We start from the raw sequence: 12,591 nt of genomic DNA on the forward strand, positions 1-12,591 counted from the left end.
ACCTGTACATTGCACATGGGTTGCCAGATAAAATACGAGATGCCTAGTCAAATTCGAATTTCAGATGCACAGTGAAAAACTTTAGTATAAGTATGTCTCAAATATTGCATGAGGGCATTCTTATACGTATTTATTGTTTACCTGAAATTCAAATTTAACAGAGTATACTGTATGTTTGGTAAATCTTACAAACCCTAATGGCCCACTTTTTACATCATTGCTGTGATAACCAGCTTGGAGCCCCTGACAGTCAGTGTCTAAGCTGTGTCTTGTATCTCTTGTTTTGCCCTGGCGCTTCTCTGATATTACTGTGTGGAAATTCTGGACACTGGCATAATTGCAAACTGGGAGGGATTTAACAACCATGGTACAACCCCTCATCAATGGAGAAGGGAAGTAGGCGGACAAACATTTCTCTTTTCATCCTTCCAGTGGACAATTGTAAGGTGCATTCCATATGGCTCTGTAGAGGATACCAGTGGGATTGAGCTCAATTTCCTACAGTGGTGACTAGTTCATAATGCATTCTTATGTTAGACTCCTTCCCTCCCTCCATCCTCCTTCTCTTCTTCCCTCCCTCAAGCTCTCCTCCCTTCCTGTCTTCCTCATGCTCTCTCTCTGCTTCCCTCCCTTCTTTCCTTTCTTCCTTCTTTCCTGCTCTTTCCCCACTCCTATTTCCTGGAGTCGCTTCAAAAAAGCTGTACTCAAGCCCTTGTCTCAAGCTTGGCTTTCTGGGGGGAAACTCAAGGTTAAGAGAGGCTTGGAAGCTCCACTGGGGCTTCTGTTAGAAGGAGAAACTAGATCTCAGAGCTGCATAGAATTTTAGCAAATTTGGGCTGGAAGAACCCTGAGAGATTATGTAGCACACCCATACATTTAACAGATCTGGGACAGGCCAGAGACTTTCCTAAGACCATCTTCCAACCCTTCTAGCCCATGGATAATCTGAAATTTCTGCTTCTCATAAAGTGAACGAATCTATAGAAAAGCACAGTGCTTAACACACAGCAGGTGCATGGTAAATGTCAGGATAAAATAATACAGGGAGAGGAATGGATAAAGGTCAGCTGTGATATGGTGCAAAATATTTCCATATGTCTCTGTGGCAAGTCTCTGCCTTCAGGCTTATGGCTCTCTCCACTTGGTGTTGCTCTTGTGGGTTCTGATGTGCACAGATCATTCAAGGGAATTCTAGACATGTACAGACCATCCAAGAAAGACAGCTCTTTGGGAAAAGGGACCCAATGAAAACTCTTAGTGGAAACACTTGTTCTTCAATTTTGACACCAGAGACAGGGATTTTGGACAAAGGCAGCATTGCTTCTAGGGAATTGCTTTGAGTCTCCTTGGATCAACCCAACTCAAATAATTTAGTTCAATTTCACAGATTTTTGTGTCTGGAACTTCTTAAGTCTGAAGAGTTCTTAACAAGGTTTAGGATTTGGTTCATGCTTGCAGAAGACCATGGTCCTGTAGATCACAAAGATAAGTCTCCTGAGAAGGGAGGCATGGACCTAATTCATGACACCAGACACTTGAAATGAGGACCCTATAACCTTTAAGGAAGCATCTGCACTAGGGAGAACAGAAGAAATGAATGACGTGAGAGAAGGAAGAAAGGCCAAAGATAGTAAATGCTTTCTCTGTGATGAGGGTTTAATCCTCAGAACAATCTCTCCTACTCTCTGCTCACAATAGTGAGGAAATCACGCTAATTGGATCTGGTAGGCGGAAGTGGCCCTATTAAGACACATGCATGCCAGAAAGTGGGAGATAAGCTCCACAAAGATCCAAAGATCTACTACTTCAAATGGGTTTTCAGGGGTCCACTGCTTTAGAGCACACCGAAACATACCTCTGAGATGAGTGACAAGTTGTTGTACTTTGGATCCACTACCATTTCCTTACTACTAGGTCATTTTAGGCCCCACGTGCCAATGGACTAGCAGGCAAAGAAAGGAGTTATACTACTTGGGGTAGAGGGTGGGGGTAATTGACCTAGACTGATATGAGGAACCATGGTGGCTTCCATGGTGGCAGAGAGGAGTCTATTGGAGCTCATGGGGTGCATTGGGCATCCTTGCCCAGTGATATTGGTGAATAAGCAATTTCACCACACTAAAAAGGTCAAGGCAACAAAGAGCCTGTGATGCCCCACCTGGAAAGCAACCCAGACAAACCAAAGTGCTGACTGAGAGGAGGAGAACCCAGAAAGCGTGGTGGAGGAAGGAGATGATGAATATTAATTATGGCTTCTGGACAGATGCAGATGTAGGGACTCCAGCTGGTTCCACTAATTCTCTTGCATTAAGTCTTTGTGGAGATTGTGGCCAGTCACCACTCTAGGGGACTCTGTGTAGATGGGGCTTGTAGGATGAAGGGTGTGAGTGGATCTGAGTAGTAAAAGAGGTAGACTATATCAGTCATTTTTCAGGCATCATTTTATACCTTCTTGGGCTCACCCCTTCCAGCCTCTGCTGCACTGACCACTTCCACAGAGGTTTTGACCCACTTTACAAAGATGTAACCTACAATTGCCTCACCTCACACTGGTATAGAGTGCCTCCTGTGATCTGTTCTGGGTTTTTCTGATGGCACAGTATGGAATACCTGTGGGAAACCACTAGGCTCTCCCCCATATGCCACCTGGAAGTGCGCAGCAGTTAATACTCCAGAGGGGGGCAACGCTTGGCCAATGGGGCATGGGAGCTGATGGATAAATGCACCTCTCTTTTCTTGCTTCAGATGGACAAAAAGATACAATTCATAAGATTTTTCAGGTGGATGCAGGTGCAAGCAGCATGCAGTTCTCTTAACAATGACCAATTTGATAATATATTCTAATATTGGTTCCCCCTTCATTACTGTTTCAATTCCCTTGTCCCTCACACCTGCTCCATGACATCACTTTCCTGAATAAACCACCCACCCACAAGACGTCTGATGCTCTGATTTCTCAGAGCAACCCAGGCTAAGGTGGTTTGATACCATCCCCAGCTTTTGCCACTTTGGAGCTGTGTGATTTTAGGTCAGTTACTTAATCTCTTTAAGTCTTACTTGTTTTTTTCACCCTTTGGCAGGAGAGATATGCTACCTGAAGCACTTGGGATCCTGGTATCAGAATAAACTGGGGCTCTTTTAGAAAATAAGAGAGAAGAATAGTTATGGGTGTGTGGACCAGTCAAGGTAAAGGGGGCAGGAAAGAGATGGTACACTCAAAAGGAATGTTGACAAGAGTTTAACAAAGGAACTATAAAGTGTGGATGGAGTTGAGGGAAAACAACAGGGGGTAGCAAAGCACTTAGTGATTAGCAACTAGCAACAGTGACTAGCTGCTATCCTTGCTAGACCTAACATCATCAGGTAGCACAAGAGACAGCTGCCTGGTTGGGGTTAGGATTTTTGGCAGAGGACTCAGTCACCAGCAAGCTGAAGACCTGCAAGGAGGGAGTCAGGGGAAGAAATAGCTCAACCCCTCTATCTCCTACTTTCTATCTCCCACTGGTACCTTCCAGTGGCTGAATCCAACCAGAAGCCAGAGGGCAAGGAAGCCTGACTAGTGCAGTCCATCTAGGTCAGCCTCCTGGGACACAGAGCAGGAGGGAGGAAGGGGGCAGGGGAGAATGGACCTGGAGGGTGAATGGAGAATATCTAGTGTAGTGGAACATGAGTGTCTGTCCCGGTAACTTCATTTAAAATACATAACTACAGTAACACATACAACTGGCATGAACAAATTGGGGAACACATGACCTTTGATAAGCAAATAACTCGATTAGTGAGAACAGAAGTGCATAGGGCATGAGAGAGTCAGTGGCCCAGTGCTGTGAGCAAGGAGTGTGCCAGGAGCTTCTCGGGCGTGTTTCTTAGTGGAAATTGATGGTACTGGTTGAATCTGTGAGGCAGTTAGAGGAGGTGGGTTAAGAGAGATTTTCTATCTTACCTCCCTTCTTTCCTGGAATGGGTAAGAACAGAAGAGATTCTGTTAAACACAGATTTGTATCGTTTATTAAGTACTTCCTCCATACCTATCACTGAAAACTAGATGTGTAAGGAGAAAAACAGGAAGTACCTCAAACCTCTTGGATTTTACATTCAAGGTGGGGAGATAGTTCCATAGATGACACAGAATAATAAAAAGTAGAAAGAATTGAAATGTGAAAGTGTGGGATCCAGATGAATCATAAGGAATTTGACCAAGCCAAGAAGCATCACCTCCAAGTCTGTGGTTTCTACAGGGTGCTCCAGGGGCTCCCACCTGGGTGGGACTAGGTTGCATGAATTTGGAGACAAGGGTGTGTCTAATCGAAATTGGGCAACGGAACTAAAGAGAACGTATCATATTTGGCCTTCTAATTTCTTCTTTTTGGGTGGGGTCCTCTTGGATCTCCCTGTCTTAACTGAGATTTGCAGACTCACACAGGGCTTCCCAGGGCCCAGACTGATGACGGATGATAGGCTGAACAGACACTTGGGAATGTCTTGCTCTTTGCAGATACTGTGTGTGTCCTGGGCGGAGGAGGAGAGCCATATGCAAGCCTGTGTGAGTGGCGTTCCTTTCCAGGAGTGGGGGTGTGGGGTGGGCAGGATGATGGATAAGAGGTGTGGTGTCCTCACTCTCTCTGCTCTCTCCACATACCCAAGGGGAAGAGGAAGTGTTAGACTCATCTGTTCTCCCTCATGGGGTAGCTCAGGGTTTCACAAAGTGTGTTCTGTGAGGCATAAAGGATCAAGAAGTGATAAAAAAAATTCCATGAAAAAAATCATTATTTTGATAAATAAATTAAGGAAAGACTAGATTAAACAAAGTTAAATGGTTCCTCACTGCAGGGTCTCTCTGAGTCTTTAGTTTGATGCTGTGTATTATGCACTCACTTGAGGGGCTATGGCATGAAGCAATTTTCAAACTTATTGGACCTAAAAACCCATTTTTTATGAACAACCAAGAATATGTCTTAGAACACTAGGATTCCCAGGAATCATTTTGTAAACTGTTAATATGTGGGGGATTTGCCTTTTCAAAGAGGACTCCCCACAAGAAGGGAGTAATGTTTACTGCTACAGGATTTATGCCATGCTATGGTTTCAATGTTTGTGTCCCCCCAGTTTCTATGTTGAAATCCTAATCCTCAAAGTGATGGTATTAGAAGGTGGGGCCTTTGGGAGGTGATTAGGTCATGGGTCTGGAGCTCTCATGAATATTAGTGCCTTTATAAAAGAGGCCACAGAGAGCTAGCTAGCCCCTTCCACCCTGTGAAGATACATGAGAAGGGGCTATATATGAGCCAGAAAGAGGCCCTCACTAGACACCAAACCTGCAGGTGCCATGACCTTGGGTTTCCCAGACTCTAGAACTATAAAGAAATCAATTTCTGTTTGTAAGCCACCCAGACTAAGACATTTTGTTATAGCAGCCTCAATGGACTGAGACACGCTACCATACAGAATTTCAGTTATCAGTGGGCAGTTGGGGGAATTCTTCCAACAGCCTCAGAATGTCCGTTTTTCCCCATTGGGCTTAAGAGGGAAGTTGAGAGAGGGCTTCCGGTAAGAGGCAGGTAGTAGGGTTAGTTCCTGCTGATCAACAGAGCAAAATAAACAAGAAGCAGGGGATTTGGGAACTTCTTTCACAAAGGGCTGAAAGAACACATGGAGGAAAAACATGAAACTTCCAAGGTGGTGAGACATGGGTGATTCTGAGGGGAGGTCCCCCTTCCTTAAAAAGGCTTCCACTTCCCAAGCCACAGACCAGCCATGCATATTTTATAATTTTTTCCCATAAGGAGCAGGAAAGAAACTGAAGAGACAAGAATCTGTTTCATCCTGAATGTAACTTTTTACTAGGGTTTCTAGTTCACAGAGTTGGCTGGCAACTGTAGCTCAGGTCTAGGAGGGAGGAAACCCCCTGCCATATTTGAAATGCTGAAGCATTTTTCTCAGGGCTACCATGCAATCATCACAAAAAATGGACAAGACAACTGGCTGTGGCCTAACATGGGAAGAGGTGGAGATCACAGAAAACCCAAGGCTGGGCCACTGGAGTAAATGTATCAAGTTGAACCACAAAAAGTTGCCATTTTTTAAACATCAGAAATTGTTAAACACTGGTAATTTCATATGGTCCAACCTATAGCTGGCAAAACATTTATGGGAGCGTCAGAAGGGAGGATATATATATATATATATATATATATATATATATATATACAGAAAGAGAGAGAGAGGTGAGGGTGTTGCTGTTAAGTTAGGCTTATATGTGACAAAAATAGTCTCCCTGCTGATAAAAAGGTGGAAGACGAAAGCTCTCTTTGGCATATTTCCAGGGGGTGAATACCCAGATTAGGAGTCCATGAGGGGCCTGGATTCAAGGACATAGGGAGGAGGCAGTGACTGGCTCTCAGGACGCAGAGTGGAGACACTGGGTACAGTGACAGTGAATTAAGTCACAAGGGTGTAGTGACTTAGAAATGAGAAAGAGTGAAATAAAGGAGTCAATATTAGTAGAAAAAATGGAACCCAACCTTGAGTGTTGTGGCTTCTTCTTTACTCTTCAGCCTGTTCCTTCATTTGTCTTCCCATTCAACCCTGAAATCCAATGTGGTAGATGAGAGGGGAGGGCTGGGAAACGGGTGTATATAGAGAGAGACATGGCTGATGTAGGGAAGTGTAGTGAGCTCAAGAGCTTGGCATTAGGAATCTCCATCACTATCATCACAGTGGATACTTTTAAGGGATGAATGCAACTGCAACAATGAAAAGTGTTCACATTTCCATAATACTTTACAATTTATAAAGCAGCCCACAGATATTGTCTTGTTCATTTTGATTGTCAAACAACCTGTGAAGAAGGTATTGCCATCCCCATTTTCCAGATTAGGAGAATTGGCTCAGAAAGCAAATTTCCCAAGGACGGCAATTGGCAGAATCAGGCTCAAACCTGTGTCTTTGGACTCTAGGTGGAATATTGTTTTTGTTTAACTCATGGAGGGTGACTGAGGCCATCACACAGCCAGAAAACCCTGAGATGGAAACAATTGTTCAGATGCTGATGGGGGCTGGGCAAATCACCAGTATGAAGCTGTTTGGATATAGGACAACAGGGAGTGGTGGGGACTGTGGTTCAGGACTGGTAGGCCAACACCCTGCTAAAGGGAGTAATCACTACTCAGCTCCAGGCGATTACTGCCAGGAAGAAATGCCAGCTTGAATTTTTTTTTTTTGGAGAGAAGCTAGAAATTCAATTGAACAAATATTTATTGGGTGCCTACTATGTATCAGACACTGGGGATAAAGTAGTGAATGAAATTGATAAAAATCTCTAGATTTTCATGTGAACTTTTCCAATTTTTAAGTATTGGGAACTAACAGAAAGTTTAGAAAACATTGTTCAGGTCCAACAAAACACATCTGTGGGCCACATTTGACCTGTAGGTTGTCAGTTTGTGGCGTCCAAAAGTTCTGATGGACTAAATTTTTTGTTGTTTGTTTGAGATAGAGTCTTGCTCTGTTGCCCAGGCTGGAATGCAGTGGTGCAATCTTGGCTCACTGCCACCTCTGCCTCCTGGGTTCAAGTGATTCTCCTGCCTCAGCCTCCCGAGTAGCTGGGATTATAGGTGCCCACCACCATGCTTGGCTAATTTTTGTATTTTTAGTAGAGATGGGGTTTCATCAGGTTGGCTAGGCTGGTCTTAAACTCCTGACCTCAAGTGATCCACTCACCTCAGCCTCCCAAAGTGCCAGGATTCAGGCACCTGCCACCATGCCCAGCTAATTTTTGAATTTTTTTGTATTACTAGTAGACATAGGGTTTCACCATGTTGGCCAGGTTGGTCTTGAACTACTGACCTTAGGTCATTGGCCTGCCTTGGCCTCCCAAAGTGCTAGAATTACAGGCATGAGCCACCGTGCCCAGCCTGGACCAAATGTTTTCTGAAGAGGGGAGTAGAATGGTCCAGCAGGGCCAGGGAAAAAATTGTTGACACTTCTAATCCCATTTGTTTTTTAATCCCATCCTTTAAAAAATTTCATTTTTGTGAATGCTACATAACTGACTCATATATAGCACAGGCATATCACTTAAATATTTAAAGACATTACTTATATATATTGGGGATAAGTGATCAAAGTACTTTTATCGATAAGGGTGTGGAGCAGAAGGGTTCAAGAACCCTGGAATAGGCCAGGCATGGTAGCTCACTCCTGTAATTTCAGCACTTTAGGAGGCTAAGGTGAGCAGATTGTTTGAGCCCAGGAGTTTGAGACCGGCCTGAACAATATAGTGAAACCCAGTCTCTAATAAAAGAAATATAAAAATTAGCAGGGCATGGTGGCATGCACCTGTATTCCCAGCTACTAAGGAGGCTGAGGTGGGAAGATCACTTGAGCCCAGGAGAGTGAGACTGCAGTAAGCTGTGGTCACACCACTGCACTCCAGCCTGGGTGACAGAGCTAGACCCTGTCTCAAAAAAAAAAAAAAAAAAAAAAAGAAAGAAAGGAAAGACCCCTAGACCCCTGGAATGGTCTTTGAAAAGCATATATTTGCACATCCCCTACCTGAGACAGGGCTAAAGCTGTAGTCTCCAGCTTGGTGCTCAAGGGACCTCAGAAAGTGTGAGACTGGTCAGTGTGTCTATAAAAAACATTGGCTCAACCCAAACCATCCCCTTTTTCTTCCATCAGAGTACAGTCCTATGAGCAAAAACTGCAGACATCTTTGAGCGATAGAAGAGACAACTGGGCCGGGGGCCAGTTCAGTGCGGACCTACATTTCAACCACCATGATGAAGGTTTGGGGCTGTTATGATCACATTTGCCTTTTACTTCTCATAATACTGAGATATACTTGTGAGAATACAGCTGTGCTAGAGAAGCCAGGACTGAGAAGTAATTTAATATTCATCCTTAAGTGTCAGGAAGGTTATTATAGGAAGGAAGGTGACAAGCTACTCCTCCCTGAGCTCAGAGCATGAAGAGATGGATGTAAACCTCTACAAATGAGACTCAGGTTACAGTCATGGAAGACATAATGAGCTTCATCTGAGTCCTGTTCTCTAGCCTGTCTTGGACACTGTACCCCCCATCTGTTAGTAGAGTGGCAACGTGGTCTAGAAAGAGCACTGGGCAAGGAACCCCGGAGTCCTGTAGAGACCTTTTAGCTGCCATGACCTTAGGCATGCCAGATGTGTCCATTTATGGATCTCATTTTCTTCTCTTTTTTAAATAAGGAAGGTCATGGTTTATGGTCTCTGAGCTTCTTCCTTCTACTTCAACCACTGGTTCTATGCTAAGTCTAAGTGTTGGAATGTAGATATTCTTGAGTGTCTTCCTAAGCCGGAATCAGTTGTCTCTAACCCAGGTCGATATACTAGCTGCTGTAGCAAACAAATCTCAAAACATACAATGTCCCATGCATGGTAGAAATTTACTTCTTGTTCACAAAAGGTCTAAAATGTGTTTCCCTAATGAGCAGGCCATTTTCCTCCAAGTGGTGATACAGGGAAGCAGGATCTTTCCTGTTTGAGGTTCTGACATCTTAGGTACTTGGCTCCAAGGGAGCCATGCTCATTTACATCGAGCTGGTGGAAGAGGAAAAAGCATAGGCAATTGAGCCTGAGAGATTTTTAAGGACTGACTAGGAAGGGTGTGCATTAATTCCGGTCAAATTCCACTGGTGAGAAATCACTCACATAGAAACACCTAAATACAGGAGAGCCTGGGAGAAAGGTAGTTCAGCTCCGTGCCCAGGAAAATGAGGAAATGGATTTAGCCAATAGGAATCAATCTGTGCCATAGAGAGGAGAGTTTAAAGGAGAAAGAATTATGTGAATTGAAGAAGAGTAAGATTGAGGTAATGTTAATTATCTTCCTCTTTCTGAAGAGCTAGAAGTCCTCAGCTGCTGAAGGATGGCAGGGCCTGGGCTTAAAAATATTTTCTGGCCCACAAGGAAGAGCCATGAGCAAAGACTCAAGATGCACTAGATTCTAGTTTGGTTGTCTCAAACTAGCTATGGGACTGAATATAATATATCTGACCATTATGCTTACAGTTTCCTCATCTGTCAATGGTAACCAAAATGCATACTCTAACTACCTAACAGAATTGTTTTAAAAGTCAGGTATAGCAACATCATGCACATTTTGTAAAAAACAAAACAATGATTAAAATAGAGAATGAGTTTAAATTGCAGATGGAGAAAATTAAATTGGGTAAGGAAAAAAGAAACAACTTTCCCCATAGTGAAACAAGGAAAATTTTTAGAGAATGTGCAAATAACTTCAAGAAATCAGTGGGAAACAATTTTGACAAGAGTGGAAAGAAAACTCCAACTGGAAAGGTAGCTTGTGGGGGTCAGCACAGGAGACGTGGACTGTGGTTCTGGCACTACACGCAGATTGCTGTTTGACCTTGACTGAGTCTCTTCCCCTCTTGGGGCTTCAGTTTCCCCTTTGTGAAACAAAAGGATTGAACTAAATAATCTTGCTAGGGTCTCATTCTCAAATGTTATACTTCTGATTGTGCGCTCAATCCTGTCTGGATTCAAGGATCCAAAAGGCTTTAAGACACAGTCAATTGCCAGGCTGGCATTTCAACATGGATGTCCAAAAGGCATCTCCAGCCTCTCATGTGCATCCAAAGCCTTAGGTTGTTTTCCTTTCCCAGAAGGTTCCTCCTGCGGCACAGCCTTCCACACTTCAGGAAAAGGGCGGCTACTCCGGGGGTCCCCCTTTATCCTCAGTGCCGCACACAGCCTGCAACCCATCGACCAGCATGTCCTGTCACTCCGCCTTCAAATCTCACCTCCTTCCTGCCATCACCTCGCACCTGTGCTGTGCACCTGCCTCACAAGGGCTCTCCTTGAGCCCACTCTCACCACTCACCATCTGTTCCTCACTCAGTCGTCAGGGTGAGCTCTTTATCCTTTCCTTCATTCAAAATCTCCCAATGGCTTCTCATTGCATTTGGAATAAAATCAAAATCCTTGTCTTGGCCTGCTCAGGTTCTTGACCTCACCTGTAGCTCTCTCCTGCTTCTCCTGACCACCCCCACTTTGGCTGTAGCCAGTTTGGCTGCTTTTCAGCATGTGGGGCTCAGTTTGGTCTCACAGCCATTGCACTTGCTGTGTTTGGGGCACTTTCCTTCCAGATCTTCTTCCGGTTCCTTCCTTTGCTCCATTCCCATCTCAATTCAGAGGTCCCTTCTTTCAGGAGGCTTCCTTCTCCAGCTCCTAATCCATTGACCTCTAGTTCTCCATCCTTCTCTAGCTCCTAATCTATTGATCTCTCTCTCTCACCCTCACCCTGACTTATTTCTCCTTAAGGCACTTATCACTCCCTGACATTATTTTATTTCTTTATTTGTGTATTTTCTGTCTCTCTCCACTAAGATGTGAACTCCATCAGTGCAGAAACTTTTCCTGTCTTGTGTACAATTGTATCCCTTGTGATGTCTTGTAAGCATTCAATAAATGTTAACTAAATGAGTGAATGAATCAAGGAGGAGAAACTGACCATAGGGCCTCTGCAGAGCAGCAAACATTCTTCCACAAATGGAGGAGAGCTGGGGACTTGGTTTTCTGGCCAGAGGTGAAGCTGGCCCATCCCCCTCCAGCCTGGAGTGGAGACATTTGTGCAGGGCATGGTTCTCTGACACTGCGAGCCAGTTGTCTCTGCCCCATGGCTCTGATCAGATCCAGGCACTTGGGGTTCTGTGCTTCTCTGCTTTTCTCTTTTTAGGCGGTACTTGGCTGACCTCCCAGGGGGTATAGCTGGCTTCTTCTCTAAGTCACTTGTTCTTGCTGTTAAGAAATGACTAAGCAGATTCTCCATCTCCTGGTAGCCAGCTGCCAGCCTGCGAGACTTGTTGCTTTTCTGAAAGAGGGCCCTTCTTTTGCTCTGTGTTCAGAGAAAGCACGAAGCAGACATCACCATCATTGCCTCCTTTGCAATGGCCTGACTCACCTCCTCTTGGTGTGTGGCTCTAGGCTGACCCCCACAAGGAAGAGGGAGGCAGAAATTGGTATGATTACTACCCTCAGGGCTCAGCGTCCAAGTCCTGCTGGATATTAGAGAATGACTGGTTGAGAATATTCAGATGGTGACCTAATCATACCGGCACCATTTTTACTGACAGATTGCTAAGTGCCAGGCAGCATGCTAACCTCCCTAGGTACCTTAGCTCATTTGATTCTTGCAGTCACCTTGTGAGGTAAGTACTGTGACTTTATAGGTGAGGAAATGGAGGCAAAGGAAAGTTGAGGAACTTGCCCAAGGTCATATGGCTCAGCAGCGGCGGCTGCATAGAAGCACAGGACCCTGTTTTCAATATGCTTGCCTGTCTTGTCCAGGGTGCTTCTACACAGTGCTGCACAGGCAGCTCCTAAAGCTGCGTGCAGCAGGAGCACAAAGATAACCCCAAGTAATTCTTCCGAGGGTCTCTGCCGCCACCTCCTTAGTTTACTTCAGGAAGACCTCTGCCAAGTTCCGTGTGAAATTAACAAATTTAATGTGAAAAACTGGTTTAGAAGTGAACTGGATTGTGGACTACTGGGTATAAATAAAACTAGAAAGAACTTTGCAGAATCATTTATACGT

General features: G+C 44.4%; 1 long non-coding RNA gene across 4 annotated transcripts in view; it reads left to right on the forward strand.

Moving 5' to 3' along the window:
* The first annotated feature begins 5,457 nt into the window (after positions 1 to 5,457).
* LOC109025810 (uncharacterized) overlaps positions 5,458 to 12,591 on the forward strand; it is a 78,205-nt gene continuing 71,071 nt past the window's right edge. For 3 of the 4 annotated variants that reach the window (XR_008677475.2, XR_002004798.2, XR_008677473.1), the window contains exons 1-2: positions 5,458 to 5,676; positions 8,680 to 8,786. This is a non-coding gene — a long non-coding RNA (uncharacterized lncRNA). Of the gene's footprint in view, positions 5,680 to 8,679; positions 8,787 to 12,591 lie in introns of all 4 variants that reach the window. The other variant, XR_008677472.1, reaches the window with a different exon arrangement.

The sequence above is a fragment of the Gorilla gorilla genome, chromosome 11, assembly GCF_029281585.2.
Source record: "Gorilla gorilla gorilla isolate KB3781 chromosome 11, NHGRI_mGorGor1-v2.1_pri, whole genome shotgun sequence".
Taxonomy (NCBI): domain Eukaryota; kingdom Metazoa; phylum Chordata; class Mammalia; order Primates; family Hominidae; genus Gorilla; species Gorilla gorilla.